The sequence below is a fragment of the Vipera ursinii genome (genome assembly GCF_947247035.1).
Source record: "Vipera ursinii genome assembly, chromosome: 1".
NCBI classification, from domain to species: Eukaryota; Metazoa; Chordata; class Lepidosauria; order Squamata; family Viperidae; genus Vipera; species Vipera ursinii.
In genome coordinates, this window is record NC_139512.1 from 52,505,410 (window position 1) to 52,523,516 (window position 18,107).

Here is an 18,107-nt window from a genome sequence, read left to right on the forward strand (position 1 = left end):
TCTCTTCTTAAAGAGACAAGCACCTTTAATGTCAAAGAATTATCATACTTTCGGAACTTGATTAAGAAAACAGTAAGGTTAGGGGGAGAAAGCCAAAATATACAGCAGGAAATTAACTCAGATAAAAATGAATTATGGCAGTTGGAGGAATCATTTAGAGGCAAATTGATGAAGACTTGATATGGTTTCTATAATTGCCTAGAAAAAGAAAAAAAACCAAATAACTAGAATCCTTCTCTATGAATTTTAGTTTAGCCCACATAGGTACTAGAAATGCTGAACAAACACAAATGCTAAAACTTTATTTTGAACTACATAAGGAAAAATTAGTGGCATTCAATTAATCAAAAATTTAAATCAATTAATCAATTAAAAAGGTGCATGTTTGCAGATTTTTTACATAGAAAGAAAATGGGGAGCAAATGTAACTTGAAGAACTGCATTCCATAACTTTGGCAGCAATGCAGGAGATATTTTTGTGCTAAAGAGGTGACCTGATTAATAGTGGGAGAAGATCACTTTTACACCACCACCACCCCAATGTTTTGCCTTATAAAGATCAGTATCAGTAGCTTAAATTATGCCTGGTAAACAATTGGCAACTGGAGTATATCTTTCAGTACAGGCATCATAGAGTCCCTATTCCTCCTACAAGATATTAGTCTAGTGCTGTTGCTTTTTGCACTGATTGCAGTTTCTGGACAGTTTTCAGTGTTGGCCTAAATAGAGCCCATTGTAAGTATCAAGATAGGATGTAATCAGAGCTTCGATAACTACTGCCAAATCTGACTGGCTCAGAAGATTTGCAGCTGGCATAGTAGCTTTAATTGTGCAAAAGCCACTCTGTGCCACTGTAAATCCAATGAAAGCTGAGCTTCAAAGAGCACTCCTAAACTGCAGGGTGCTCTTTCAGGGGAATGCATCTGCATTTCAACCTTAACCTCCAAGTCTTGTTTCCCAATTCCCTCTACTTGTCTGGATTTGATTTGTTTGTTCTCCATAAATAAGATGAGTGTTGAAAACATTGTTGAACATTCAACATCATTCAAGAATATGATTGATTTCTTGGGGTAAGAAGGTAAGGAACAGTAGAATTGTGTATCGTGATTATTTTGATGGCAACTAATTCCAAAACTCTGGAGGATCCACTCTAGAGATTTCACATGGACGTTGAATGAGGATGTGAGAAATGTACATGTTGTAATTTTCCAATTCTGTTAAAGGAATAGGCATATAGAGGCACTTACCTAAGCTACATTTAGGAAAGGACATATAATAAGATGAAGAAATAGAGAAATATATATACTGACTTAAAGGATACTTTTAGAATAGTGCACACTATTGTAGAATAACATATAGCTTATGAATTCATTTTATATAAGGCTTATTCTTTATAAAAACTGCTTAGAGTTAGTATCTTAAAGTATAACTAAGAACCAAAGTGCAGCCATGTTTAACCGAAGCATGAACTCTGTTACACACATAGCTTCCAGATACAAAGCAGGCATTCTTATAGAAAAACAAGGGAAGACATAAATCTTTTATAATTGCAATTATCCAGCTTGGGTAACAGTTCACCTTGTAGACAAGGCTATACCCCAAGTTAGCAGGATGTTACAGAAAAGGGAGTGAAGATAAGATAGAAACAAAAGGGCATTTGATCTAATAATTGGAGGGTTTGGTAATTGTAATGGTTGCTAGGCGGTTGGAAAGCATGTGACCAGGTGGGCCTATCAACTGGACTCACTTTGGAAGGATGTGGCATGATGTACGGGGCAGGGTATAAAAACCTATGCAAAAATTGCTTCAGGTGTGGACTCTGGGATTTGCCATTACAAGAGTTCCACCGCTTTTGCAAAAGCTTTAATAAAACTTGTTTTGTTTTCCAACATCTTGGAGTTGAATTTTTTTATTCCTCACAAGGACAAGGCAGAACTCTTGGGAGCACAATAAATAATGAACTAGTTACACAACAGTACCCAAACATTGTCTTCTAGGCACAGCCAGACAGTTGCCAAAATTCTCAGGACCTAGTTCCATGAGATTGTGCAGAAAGGTAGTGTGAATGGTGTCAACTGAAACCCACCAGGAACTCTAGGAAAATCATCAGCCTCCCTGTCTGTCACAGAATCCCAAAGGTGCTTTTCCAAAAAGCAACTGGATTTTCTTGGGTTTTTTTTATATAAGCCAAGAAAGTCCAGTTGCCTTTTAGAAAAAGCACCATTGGGACGACCATGACCTGGATGATTGAGAATATCCATAAGATAATCAAAGCAGTCTTAGTGCTATATTCTGACCAAAAGCCTGACTGAAATTTGTTCAAATAATTCATATCCTTCATCTGTGTCTAAACCTGGAAGGACATCACATTCTCTTTTTAAAAAAAAATATTTTTGTTTTTTTACAATAACAATCTCCAGTGCCTGGTGTACAGCGTGTTGTCTTGGTTTATATATTTGAAAAAAATAATAATTGTCAATAATCAGGGGTGTCAAACTCAATTTCATTGAGGGCCACATCAGCATTGTGGTTGCCCTCGGGGGGCCGGGTGGGTATGGCCAGGGTGGGCGTGGCCTACTGGGTGGGCATGGCTGGAGTGTGTATGGCCTACTGGGTGGGCATGGCCAGCTCTACATCATTGGCATCAAGGGTGCCTATGGGGGCCTGGGCAGGAGTGGGACAGATCTGGGTGTCTCTGGCAGAAGGAGGGTCTCTGGGCCAGGGCCAAGGCAGCGGGGGCCGTTCCCTCACTGTTTCCAGGATGGCTTCGGGGGCCACATGAAACCACTTCGTGGGCCAGATCCGGCCCCCGGACCTTGTGTTTGACACGTCTGTCAATAATGATTTTGATAATTCCATAATTAGTATATTAATATATTTCTTTGATCTTCCCTTCTCCCAATTGTATTCTCCTTCTTCAACCTTCAACAAATATAATTCTTAATATTTTCAATGTATAAATGTTAAATATAGATATTTTTTCATATTTGTACAGATAATGATAACATCTATGTATATTATAAAAATCATCTCATTAGTTCACCATGCATCCTATTTTTGTGGTTTTTGTTTAAGTTTATATTCCCCTTTATATTCAATCCATTCTTATCAGTCATGATTTTTCTCAATGCTAGTCATCTAAATATCCAAATTTTTCCATTTCAGTACACAATCCCAATATTTTCATATTTCATGTGTTATTAAAAATACTTATCTTCTTATCTATCTTATAGCATCTGCGTATAACATTCTTTCTGATCAGCTTATATTTCACTTATGTTTATAAAAGTGCATCATCAATATTTTTACATTTCATATATTGTAAAACATACTATACTACCTAAATCTCTTATCCCTCTTGTTATAGGGCCCCTTTATGTTCAAAGTTCTCTATTCTTTTAACCATATTGCTAAGCACATTGATTTGTGCTTTAAATTGTAAGCCGCCCTGAGTCTTTGGAGAAGGGCAGGATATAAATGGGATTAAAAAAAAATTCAAACAAGTGTTTACTCATGCAATACTCCAACTGGTAGGGTGAGTTAAGTCTCTTGAATCTGTCTCTAGCCTTCTTCTTTTGTCAAGTCGTCTTCCAAGTTAATATATTCCGCTTGCCCAGCAGTTCCTGTGTTTTTGTTGGGAATAAAGAAGATAAAATAGGTAAAATATATACTTTCTGTCTCCCAAAGTCTGATGATTGTCCTGGGAATACTATATAGTCCATTCCATTTTATATCAAAGTCTTGTAGATTTTTTCCTGTTTGTATTAAATTGTAGTTCTTTTCATCTGTAGTTTTATTGTAGTTTTATTGATTTGATCATGTTCTTCTAATTTGTGTTGTGTTATCTGATTTTTTTGTTCCTTTGCCATCATTTTCTGGGTGTTTTTTGATTGTAGATTTAGGTTAGAAATGTGCTTATTTATGTCATCAAAGTTGGTTTTGATTTCCTCGTGGTTTAAACCTATTGTCATTTGTATCTGTCATAACATTGTGTACATTTCCTCTTGGAAAGTATTTGTCTTGCCTTGAAATATTGCTTCTGGAGGTCTTTGATGTTCCATGCTAAATCCTTCAGAGGTAACTATAGAATGTGGTGGTCTGTTATGTTTTGATAGGTATACGATATCAATGTTGTCTCCCCCCTTCAAATAATCTTTCATCAATATTTTAATCTCTATAATTAGTACAGGCAATATTTTGTAAGGTTTTTTCTATTCAGGGGTCAATTATTAATCAGTCAAAGTTGCAATTCAGTATGTTAAGCCACCTTAAGTCCTTCCTGTAGATTAGTTTTTCTTTTTCTGTAAACAATTCTTAAATTTAGTTAACAGTCCAGGTATTTTTCTTTCAGACACTTTTTAATCTTATGGCTGGACCAGTTCTTTCTTTGTTCCTAGCTGTCTTCAAGGATTTTTAAAATTTAAGGGAACAGATTATTCTTTGTTTCTAGGCATCCTGCCAGTTTCTGAGTCTTTATTGTCAGTGTTCTGTGCTCTGATTCTCCACTAGGTATCAGTAGTTGTTCATTTTCTAGTTTTTTTTTTCAGACAAAAAAATTATATTGTTATATATTTTTTATAATTTCATTAAAACCCTTTTAGGTGTAGTCTTTTTTTAGTTTCTAGATTTGTCCAGACTGTAGTATTTTAAATTTAATTTCAGTCTATTTCTTTCCCCCTTAGTATTAATTTGCCACTTCCATCTATGAGGGAATGTGGATACAGTCCCCTGCCTTCACTTTTGGAGGTTTTCTTGCTTTGGGGGTCTTTCCCAAGCATTCAATTAGTAGATAGAAGACAGAAGATCGATACTCTCACCAGTTCCAAGCATGCTGTTCACTGATGTTCTTGTTCGTGCTCTTGGACTTTGGCTGCTGGTAGCTTGAGCTAGATGCTGATGCCACACTACCCTTTCTCCTGTTGGGTCAGAGGGTTTCCCCCGGATTGAATGAAAAGACCTCCATCGTTTCGTGATTAACAGAGTGCCCCCCTCCTTCACGGTCACCTCTTTGGGGCAACTTCAGACCCATTTAGGGTCCCCCTGGCAGGACAAAACTGGCTGCAGGGTGCGGAGCTTTGCTATCCTGCGGTCATGCACTATGGCGCAAAACCAGAAGTCTAGGACATCACATTTTCAATTACCTTTATTGAAGAAGAAACGTTTGAAATTGGCCTATAATTCTACATATTTTCAATATAAATTTTACTATAGCCTTCTTGGGGGAGGGGTCACTTCTCACTATAAGAAAACTCTGATCTGTTCCCTTAACAATGAAGTAAATCCACAGGGGTTTATTTGCTATCATGTCTTTATACATTTATAGGATGAAACCCTAGCAGGAGAGAACAGCTAAGCTATACTGGGTACTGATATTCAGGTTCAATTCTTTGGAAATGAGATTTAGGCTTCTGACAGGGCACTGATAAAGGAAGCATCAACTCAATGTCCAATTACAATAGAAAGCAGCAAAGAAGGAAAAAATTTAAAAAAGAATCATATAATCTTCCTCCTTTCCTGTGTTGGATACTTACTTTTTCAGATCATTACCCTTGAGTATCAAGAAATGCATCTTTGTCTTAGAAAATGTTTGAATTCACAAATTTAAACACAAGCAATGAAGTATTGTGTATTATTCTCAGCGAATGTTGATGTACCTGTCTGGCAGCAGTAATAACTTAAATAATTTTGTCATGCATGTACTTTTTAGTACGGCAGCTGGGAAGGTCCAACAATATATGTTGAAAACATCCACAGATGAAAGGTATCACTGACTTAATCTCTTCTATGTAGCCATTGAAACCAAGCTGATCTACATCTGCTTAGGCATAGTCTCATAATGATTTCCCTACACTGTTGCCAGCATCTCTGGCCACTCTCTTGAAATGATTGAGATCAGGTATATAAATGAAACAATTGCTGAAGTGCAAGGTCTGACCAAGAGAATCCCTGAAAGTACGGTATTTTCTGAACAGACAGATCTTTTCTAATCAGACTACATATATTTAATAACAACTTCAGATAAAAAAAAATCATTGCAGTAATATCAAACATGATTTGGGAAATCAAAGTGTACTTTAATAAACTATTGCTTATTGCAGTGTTTCTCAACCTTGTGAACTGTAAGATGTATGGACTTCAAGTCATGTTCATTCATTTAGCATATCTGGCTGGGGAATTCTGTGAGTTGAGATCCACACATCTTAAAGTTCACAAGGTTGAAAAATACTGCTTTATTGGATAGAAGGTAGTTCCTAGCTGAACCTGGCTGATTCTGAAAGTCAGGGGAGCAGGTCATATCTGACAGCACTTGGTTGGGAATCCACTGATTAATTGAACTGGATTTTTTAAAAAATGGGAAAAGGCAACAGCAAGGCTCTTTGTGTTTTTGCCCAGAAGAATGTAATCATCACTATCATATATATGAAATATGATACTTTTTATTTGTTATTTTAGATTTTTCATCCTGTCTTTATTATTTGTATAAAAAACTCAAAGCTATAAACATACCTCTTTTCTCCTCTTATTTTCTCACAACAACCCAGTGAGATGAACTGGGCTGAGAAACAATGATTGGTCCAAAGTGTCCCAGGCAGCTTTCATGCCTAAACCAGAACTAGAATTCACAGTCTCCTGATTTCTAACCAGATGCCTTAACCATTAGACCAAATAGAATACATTACAACTGAAATGTTTGCACACAAAAACTCAAAGCCTGCATTAGTGAGCTTTTGAAAGTAAGATCGCTTGACAGCTATTTTTGTATAAGATGTTAATTTGTAAAGGTCAGCTAATGAATGTTAATACATTGTAGTATTACTCCAGTTCAAATCTCTCACCCAACTACATGCAGTTCTTTAAGGATTACATTATGGATGTTTAGATTCAGGATTTTGTACTCAAGTTCTGCATTAATTGCAAAGTCCAGTTTCTGGTCATCCAATATTATGGCTGTTTCAGGTCCATATAACATAGTAAGCTAAAAACATGGGTGTTAGGGGAACATACAAAACAGTTTTTAATTTTTACAGCCTCAGGTGCCATGAAAAACACCACCAATCTCATATATGTTTCTCAGTAGTAAAGTCTCATGATGCTCAGTTAAATTCATTCCCACATCAATAGTATAAAAGCACTTCCTGATACTACTTTCTATATGTTTTCATGTATTTATGGACAATCTCCATAAATTCAAATAATAAACTTATTTTCCAGCACAGTCTTTGGAGAAAGAAATCCATTTCAGTGAAACTATAATTTTCTTTCAATGTCAGATACTGTAGATTATGGGTTAGTCAATATCCATACAGCAGATCAAGCCTTAAATAGAATTAATGCTCCAGTTTAAGCAACCTTGTTTTCTTATGTCTGGACAATTAAATCAGTCAATTATTTACTTTGATATGATAGAAACAAGTAGATTACCAAGACAGTCAGTTTTTCAGTTTATGAAGCAGAAGGTTGCTGATAGATAAACTATAAACTATACATTCTATTCCTAACAGATCACTGATAAACCATCTGCTGAGAGCATCTTCATATATTAGGCTTTTGCAACTGAAAATAACTTTCAGCCTATGGGCAGATTATCTGCATCTTGTATGAAAACATACAAAGAACAGATTCTTTAGAAAAGTGCAATTTAATTTCATTGTTCTTGAGCTATTTTAAGTAGAAGTTGTAGAATGATTAGTGGGTCCTGAATATTATCAAGTTGTTGATAGTAATGCATCTACATTTCATAACTATTTGTAGTTTAGGATCTATTTTGGACCTATGGTATCTTTGGATCCCTCACTGAGCATAAACATTTTTCAGTTGTGAAGTGTATAGAGAACTAGGTACACCAAATGGATACTTGCAAATTGAAGCATCAGTGTTGTGTCAATAATTAAACCGAAGCACTAGAAAGAGGAGTAAATATAGTACACCAACTCCTCATAGTATAGTATTGCATTGCAATAGGAAGAGCCCTGGAATCCAGAAACTTATAAAGTTGGTCAGATTGTTTTATAAGTATTATTGATGTTATTTGTTGTCTTATATCAACTGCATTGCCAATTGATGACATTTATGTGGTAATGAGTAAAATGAGTGGAATGTAGGAATAAAGTACTATTAGATTTTCAGGGTAAAATGCAAAAATAGCATAGCAGACTAAAAATCATGATAACCTATTTTTCACAAAAAGTTATATCAACTCTTTATTTTCATCTTCACTTAGCTCATTAAAGGATCAATTATTCCCTATAATATATGGATCCTGTTCAATAACTTGCCAAATTGAGCATGCAAATTTCTGCCAGGCTATAGAATTTTTCTTTTGTTTACTATATGGAGGAAAAAATGGATTGAGAAATGGGGGAGGAAGTGACATTTTGTATCATATGTATTTTATGGACTTAAACATGTATAATTGCAGTGGCCCTTGGTTAAAGAAAAACAAAGCAGCTTTTCTAAGAGTAGGGAAGTGTTATTTATTCCAATCTATTGTTACCTAAGGAGATATGGACAAGTTGGAGAGGTCAAAGTCTGGCTTAAACTGCTCCAGCTATGTATGGCTAAAGATTAAATTAGTGTATCCAGCTTATCTGTCCTTAAATGATGACTAAAAAAGAAGAATAAAGTGATTTCTGGAAGGAGTAAATCTTGGAAAGTATGTATATCTTATGAAATATAATAATGAAGTAAAAATATAACTGAATTTCAGTAAACGTTTCCTGACCGCAAAGTTAATTTGAGTTTTGGAAAGATTGATTATTCTAAGAGAAGCAGTGGGTTAGCAGCAGAACTCTACTGTGTTTATAGTGAAACAATACATTTGCACACACACTCCACACACCAGATTATTTCTGAATTGAAAGTAAACTCATATGGGAATCCTGGGGATTCCATAGTCCATTCTTAAAATTCTAGTTCTCATATTGCAAAGAAATATTTGAAAGTGGAATGGTGAAAGCTGTGAAGCATGTAAACTAAAAGGTAAAGGTAATGATTGGCTTGATTTAATAGTCCTTGACTTACAACTGTGAACTGAGCCCAGAATTGCTGTTGCTAAATGTTCATTTGTTAAGTGAATTTTGCCCCATTTTGCCACCTTTCTTGCCACAGTTGTTTTTTTTATTAAAGAATTTTACAAAAACAAAGTTTTACAATATATCCCCAAATCCCCCCCACCCCAAACCCGCCCACTTCTTCCCCCCACTTCCCAGAGCTAAATACAGGATTATAGTTACAATAGTCATATTCTAAATAAAAATTATGCATAATATACAATTAACCAAATTCATAATGTGCTTTGTTGTTGTTGTTGTTGTTAGCTGCGAAGTCGTGTCCGACCCATCGCGACCCTATGGACAACATTCCTCCAGGCCTTCCTGTCCTCTACCATCTTCTGGAGTCCATTTAAGCTCACGCCTACTGCTTCAGTGACTCCATCCAGCCACCTCATTCTCTGTCGTCCCCTTCTTCTATTGCCCTCGATCTTTCCCAGCATTAGGCTCTTCTACAGTGAGTCCTTCCCTCTCATTAGGTGGCCAAAGTATTTGAGTTTTAGCTTCAGGATCTGGCCTTCTAAAGAGCAGTCAGGATTTATCTCCTCTAGGACTGACCGGTTTGATCGCCTTGTAGTCCAAGGGAGTTAATGTGCTTTAACTCCCCTTTAACATAACTACAAACAAAGTACCAATAACAATATCCCACTAAAATCTACTCATAAGCTAAATGGAACTTTTTAGTCCCATATTTGTTCTGAATATAATTTATCCATCTCCTCCAAACTGAAATATATCTTTCCTGTGAATGATCTTTCAAATAAGCAGAAATTGCCACAGTTGTTAAGTGAATCACTGCAGTTGTTAATCACACATTTGTAAAGTGAACTTGACTTCCTCATTGACTTTGCTTGTCAGAATGTCCCAAAAGGTGATCACATGACCCCGGGACACTGCAACCATCATAAGTATGAACCAGTTACCAAGCGTCTGAATATTGATCAAGTGACCATGGGGATGCTGCAATGGTCGTAAATGTGAACTATGGTTATAAGTCACTTTTTTCAGTGCCATTGTAACTTTGAATGGTCACTAAACGAACTGTTATAAGTCAAGAACTACCTGTAAATCTGTGTATCAGAATTTTCTGGAGAGTTAAATCTGCAATGATAGCTAGGAGGACAAAATATGGGAATGAAAATACACGGAATTATAACTGAATATATAAATAAAATGATTATTTCTAAATATTATTTCCAACCTGCCCCCTGATTAAAATAAATGCTTCTGCATTTCAGCCATCTCCATTATTGATGGCCATATTGTGTTTCTTATGAATAGAAACATTTGGTATAGAACACAGAGCTGCTGGCTTAAGCCAAAAACCTCTGATAAGGTCATATACTGCACTAAGCTATATCTTCCTTAAATATGGTTGATTGAATAAGCCCTAATTGGATTGCTTTATATAATATACTAATTACATAAGCAATAAGCCAACATCAAAGGATTTACAATGTAGTTAGTGCTACGAATGAACTCGCCATGTATTACATCCGCTTTCTATTTTCCAGAACATAGAAGCACACCATTTCATGTTTGACTCAGCTTCATCATGTTGTCAATCCATGATTGATTATGGTACAGCACTATGTCTAAATTAACAAATCATGACTAATCAAATTCAGACGTTCATAATTGATGGACCATAGTTCTAGCTCTTGCTCTGCCTCCAGATCGTTGAATATGATTAATGACTGAATCAGACAATGAATTCTAAACCACAATTTGCCTCCACATTTGGGTTTTAAACTATGGTTACAGATATTCTATATTTTGAGGACATCAACAGATGGTATTTAAAGTATCATAATAAATAAATCTAGTGTATCCATTCACATCCCAATGTGATGTTTTTTGCTTAATAACTTGTATGAATACAGTGGTGAATCATAATTTATAGTTTATACAATGTGCTGTTCAATTAAAATTTATTCAACCAATAATCATTAAACAAATTATGGATAATAGTGCTTCCTATAAGTCCAACCTCTATGGTAAATATTCCCATACTGTTCAGAGATAGTTCCAGTGTCATGCTGTGTATTTTGCTTTGTATCATGACATTTTGCAAAATAATATGCTAAAAATATTGCCATACAATACATTCACATCCCCATTTCTTCCTCCATATCTATTGTACACAAAAAACTAATAAGTATTTCCTTCCAGAGAATTAAATGTCTAAATGTTAAGACAAATCATTGTCCACTCCAGTGGATATCAGTGCAGATCAAGCTATTGCAGAGCAATTAATCTACAATGCTGAAAATAAACTTGCATGGTTTTACTTTCAACAACAATGTGGTTACTTTAATTTTGGCCTATTGCAATATATGAACCTCACCAGTTTGGTCCATAAATCATTATGATTTAAAACAGTATGTGGGCAAGACCGCAAAGTATATTAAGTTGGCACACTGAAGTACAAACTAATGAACATACTTTACCCTAATATGCTGTGTGGATTCAATCTTGGTTAATTACTTGGTTTATGTACTGAGCGAACCACAAAAAATAATTTAGCCAACCATTATTAGGTTAACCATGGGCAAAAAGGCTATTTAAATACATAATTAAAATACCATATTGCTTAATAAGAGAGTTACAAAGCCAAATACAGAAGGTAGAGGTGAAGCAATGCATCTTGTTTTGAGAATATCAACATAAAGTTGTTGAGTCAGGCAGCTTAGGCTGTAATTAAATTTGAAAAATAAAAGATTATGCAAAAAACACACCCCACAAGTGTACAGTAGAAGAAAGTGTTTTCCAAACTGTTAGCTGATTGTATGCTAATGCAACAGAACGTACATGATTACAATATGCAGCTTGCTTTGAACTTAGCAGCAATAGCAAAATGGTAGGATCAGTTCTGCCTTTGCCCACCTGAAATCTTATCTTAGCAGTTTTTCTTTCACTGCAGGCAAAGTCCTATGAGCATATTGGAAACACAAGCAATTGGTGAGTTCACAGTCAAGATCAAAGTGCTTTCCTTCTGAATGGTCCTGCTGCTTTGCCCTCCCACTTGCCTATAAAAGTTGACAATGCTCAGCAGGTTCCTAGCTCTGGAATAATCTGGATGCTCATTTTCCTCCTTTGCCTTTCCTGTGTTATCAACAACTCTGTTCAAAGGTGCTTCAGAAGCCTGGGGACATTCTTTCCTCACAGCTCTTACTTGAGAAAACATGGATTTATCAGATAGGTATCAAAATGATAGAAGAGATTCTTTTACTGGACTCAGAGTATCATCAAAACATCTGTTGAATATAGGAGTTTGCCTAGTAAATCTTATCATTATAAAGTAATTATGTTTTTTTTATTTCTTTTATTATATTGTTTGGAGACTGTCTTTCTCTGCAGAAAGGTTGATAACCTGTAGCAATCCATGTATGACTAAACTAAAGCTACCCATGATGTGTAAAGAATATAGCCAGTGAAGTCTATGGAGATTCTCAGTCGTCCAGATCATGGTTGTCCCAAAGGTGCTTTTTCAAGAGACAACTGGACTTTCTTGTTTTTCTTTGAAGAAGCTTCTTCAGCTCTGAAGGAGAAAGTCCAGTTGCCAGTTGCACCTTTGGGATAGCCAGTGAAGGAGTTGCAGTTCATCAACACGTGGAGTAAACAGAGCTTCCAACTAGAAACTCAAGATAACATACATGTGGAAATTTGTCCTTATTTACTGTCACATAAAATAATCTTGTGAAATAATAAAATAATCTTGTTCTCTGTGGGTGCACCGGATTTATGAAACCATCTTCCGGTCGAGCTCCGGATGGCGCCCGACCTCCGCTCCTTCCGGCGCGATCTTAAAACCCATCTCTTTAAACAAGCTGGCCTGGCCTGATGGGACGGGGTGGGATTTTTATAAATGGACTTCAATTTTTAATCTGTATTAATTTATTATGGGCATTGTTTAATCACATTTTAATATTTTTTAATTTTTGTATCTAGTTTTTATGTATTGCCCTGTTCACCGCCCTGAGTCCTCCGGGAGAAGGGCAGTATATAAATTAAATAAATAAATAAATAAATAAATAAATAAATAAATAAATAAATAAATAAATAAATAAATAAATAGATTGGGCTGACAAATAGTATCTAGCCCAAGTTATGCATAGAGCTTTGTTGTTGGGCTCCTTATCCTCCTATGACTCCTATGTGTGCGGCTTCTTTATCTCCAATAACAACAGTACTTCATTGCCAGAGAGATCTTAAATACCATACTTGGAAGTCACAATTACTTGTACATATTGCCAAACTGAAAAACCTAAGCACAATGTTTCTGTCTCAGACCCTGCCCTTTTTCACTGAGTTTTAATATTTTTGATTTTTAGTATTTAGGGAAAACTCTTTCAAGACAATTGTACATTCTTTTTACCTTTCCTAACATCAGGTAGCATTGTCTAGCAGGAGAGGGCGAAAGATAAATATACCTTCTAACAAATGGTTGCATGCAGTGAATCAATAATAATCCCTCATAACTGTATAACAATACCAATAATAAAACCTTTCTCCCCATAATTATAATGGTGAAATAAAAGAAGTTCAGATCAGTTTTGGAAATCAAAGTAAATTCCTGGATGGTAAATCTACATAACTGTTAGTCTGCATCTGAAACCAGGAATAAATGTCAACCAACTTCCATTGACGGAGCTTAAACTTATAATAAAAATAAATACACACATACACACTCATCTGAAACCTCTTTATCCTGGTGATATAGTAAAATATCTTAGAATAGGACTATTTACTCTCAAGCCTCTCTATAGCAGAGGTCTCCAACCTTTCTTGGTTGGTGGACCAGAAGGAAAGGGAGGGGGAAGCACACAAACGGGCCCACGAGCACGCATGATGCAAACAGGGTGATGCTAGTGCCTGTGTGATACTTGCTAGCACCGTCCCATTTTTGCCATGCAGGTGCTAGCACTGCCCTGTTTTTGCCACATGGTGCTGCATTTTCACCACATAGTGTCCCGTTTTCAATACATGGTGCCCCGTTTGTGTAACAGTGGCACTAGCGCAAGTGTGGGTGAGTGTGTGCACGTGTGCGCACACTGGCCATCCTGTTCTGCGGCCCAGTGGCCAGCAGGCCATGGCCCAGTAGTGGGCTGCAGCCCACAGGTTGGGGACCCCGCTCTATAGCATTATTGTAAGGGGATCCATATATACTGCGGGGAGTGAGGGGAAGATGAATTAAAACAAATAAATTCAAGGATTTGTTTGTTTGTTTGTTTAAGAATTGAAAAAGGAAATAATTCTGTATAGCCGAAAAGAAGTCTAGTTCAAGATCATTATTTTTAATACAAAACAATCAGGTTTTAATCCAATGATAAGGAGTTCAAATGTCTTTAAAAAACATAGCTTTTCACCATATATAATCAGAGACAGCAATGTACTTCTACCATTTCTTCATGTTGTCTCAAGCATTTGAAATGCAGTACTCATGTTTTGGTTGGTTATGAGCTTCCTCAGAATACTAATATATGTTCCTGTTTTCTGCAGTCTTTTCTGCAATTTTCTGCTATTCCTGTTAAATAGGAAAGCATGTACTTTTTTGTCTCAATAGAAGAGAATATTTGTAGTTCAGGGTTGATCTGTGAAGTCGTTGGTGCTCTTTTAGTTTTGTTATTTTCTTCCAGTCTGAGCTACAAATATTCTTTTCTATTGAAACAAAAGATTAATACATGCTTTCCTATTAAACAGGAATCTACCATTTGACATATATTTATGTATAAACCATTTTTTTATTCTTCCAGTGGGATATGGAAGATATTTTTCCTCACAATATGGTTAATTACAATCTAGTATTTATAAAACAAAATGGATATATCAAAGCCAACAGCAGACTGAGCTGTTTCACAAAGAAATTATTGCTATAGGAAGGAAGCTGAGAAACATTAAAATGGCAGAGTCTGAAGGAGGAAATCTGTTAATGTTTAAGTCATAGTAGGAAAGCCAGCTGTGTTGCACTATGATGAAGTCTCTGATAGCTGTAAATTATGGGATATTATGTCCCACCATCTGTAGTGTACAACATTGGGACTATATTATGGGCTTGAATGGATGGTGTTTCAATAAACAGATTCATTTGTGGTCAGTGCAAAAGTTATCAGGTTGCATCAAGACATTTTGGATCAAAAAAAAAGAAAAGAAAAACACAATAGTAGTCTCTTTGAAAATAAAAATACCATACATTTATTTCTACCGTTATGTTTAAGTTACTTTTGCAAAATGGTTAAGATTTAAACATGCTGCTATATAATTATATAATTATCTGAATCCCTCTCTAAATGAATAAAATGCATTTAAAGTAATATTTATCTATTAAATGTTTATGCCACTCATTTCCCCTACCTGGTTACTCTGGGCAGCTTACAAATTATAAAACAAATTAAAAAATAGTTAAAATATTAAAATATTAAAATGTTTATACTTTGAGGCTGTTACATGATTGTAATACACAGCAATGTATAAATATGAATAACTGCTCTGATATGGGACCAAAGCAACAGACCAAATCACTCAAAGATGGAAAGAGTTTTTTCATTATTGCCTCTGTAGCAGCTGTCCTACAAAGGACACTTTCATTACTGATAGTGAAGTGTGAGGTGGGTGGGAATATTTCCGTTGTAAAATATGCAAATGTTTTGGTAATGTGTTTGGCTCCAAAGGGCTACCTACACCAACTCTTGGAGGAGGGGAAAAGCTGATAGAGAGGCCCAGAAAACGCTCACTTTCTTTGTTCTTGGATCTGGATGCGTCAAAAGGGGCCATGGAAATTTTTTGGAACTTACACACTAAATGGAGCTCACAGCAGGTGTTTTATCTGGCACCAAAAAGACAAAAAGGCTGGTGGGGAAGTGTTTGGAATGGACAATTGTAGCTCAGCATGTACTGTGTGTGACAAACTCCTCCATTCCAAGGAGTTGATGCCTCTTCCAAGCAGTTCAGTTTTTTCACATCTAGGCTGTGCATATCAAAGGAACCTGGTTTCCTAAAGAAATGAAGGACACAAAAGAACTGGAGTAGACTTGGAAGCTTAAGCAGAAGTCAGTGCAATCAAGGGAATTTAATGACAAGAAATAACAGAAATTCTGCCATCGGGTAATGCCAGAGCCATCAACAGAATGCAACTCACAGAACTGCCTCAATATTGTTATTCTACAGTACGCATTCATAATATACAGTACCTTCTGCAATGAGTCAAGAAGTTGGTTGGATTGTGCATATCATAGGAAATCTTACAAGGTTTCAAATCTTTCCTGGTTTCAGATTGCCACTTTAATATGAATGTGGTGATTGAATACAAATCAATTGATAAGTGATTGTTTTGGATATGGACTCCTGGCTGAAGAAAGCAAATTTATTTAATTATGCTTCATATAAAAGCAAGGGTTTTGTAAGCGTATTTACTTTCTATTCTAGTTCATTTTTACTTAATATCTTCCAAATTATAAGTCCATTTTTCTAGTTTTGCAAACCTTTCTTCAGCTGGTGAGCAAGACAAAGCTTGTTTAAGTAACCAAATAAAGTGTTTGGAGCACTAAAGAACATTGGGAAGTGAGTTAATAATATTACCCCATATTGGATTTTTAAACTGAGTGAATTATCTAAGGATGTTTCCTCATTACTGAGATAGCTGTCCCCCCATTCTTCAGTTAACAGAAAATTATACTAATCTAAAATTAGATACAGGTAGTCCTAAATGTATGACCACAACTGAGCCCAAAATTTCTGTTGCTAAGTGAAGCATTTGTTAAGTGAGTTTTGCCCCCATTTTATGACTTTTCTTGCCACTGTTGTTAGGTGAATCATTGCAGCAGTTAAGTTAGTTGTTAGTTGTTAAGTGAATATGGCTTTCCCATTGACTTTGCTTGTCAGAAGATTGCAAAAGCAGATCACAAGACCCCAGGACACTGCAGCCGTCATAAATGTGAGTCAGTTGCTAAGCATCTGAATTGTGATCATGGGGATGCTGCAATGGTTGTAAGTGTGAAAAACGGTCATAAGTCACTTTTTTCAGTGTCATTGTAACTTTGAACAGTCACCAAATGAACTGCTGTAAGTCAAGGACTACCTGTATTTTCCTGAGTGATCTCTATCTTGCCTCTGTGGCCTTCATTCAGACTCATTGCTGGATGATCCTGTCCTGATAATGCATGTATAGTGCATGATAGGTGTTTGGTTCTGATAGACGAGGACTCAGAGTGGTTAAACAAGGAATGAGTTTATTGAATACACAAGTCAACTGTCAACTGTCAAATGTTGCAACCTTATATAGGGGAAGTGTTTGAAGTGTAACCAATCGATGGAGCTTATTTTCCCGCTCCTAGGTTATTGCAACCAATGATTGCACCAGGATTTCCCGCTCAAACCCTGCTAATCTGCAATCAGCTAAATCCCAATTCTAATAACTATTTACATACACAACACCCCTTACCCCCCAGTTGTTGTTAACTTTTTACAAAGTCCCTTAAATATTTTGGTGGCCTATGAACTCTAGTAGGGTATCTACTACCCTGGCTGCTGGGGACCCCCTTTCCTGATTGACGGCTTGGCTGCTCGTCTGTGTTGGACCTAGGCTCTGGGTTACTCGACTCTGATGTTTCCATGTTGCTGTTTTGTGCGTTGGTTTGTGTTTGATACTCAGAAGTCACTGGCCTACCTCGCAGGGGTACCACCCAATCTAATTGACTAGATTGTTGTTGTTGTTGAGGGGATGCAGGGAAAGAGATGTTTTGCCATTCCTCTACCCCGTTCTCTGGCCTGTTGTTATTTATGAACCTGGATGTACTTCCTTCCCCCGTAGTGCTTTGGCCCCCCTCTGCTGGCAAACACCCACTGGATCTTTTCCTCAGCTGATCTGTGTGTCTCTTACAGATCCTATTCCCTTCCCCCTCAATAGTGTACGACAGAGGTCCTAAAATTTCAGTCACCACCCCTGGCATCCATTTGTCCCCTTGGCCGTAGTTCCTGGCCCAGATCAAGTCCCCCACTTTAAATGTTCTGTTAGGAATGTCCACTTCAGCGCTTGGCAGAAGTCTGTCGGGGTGTAAT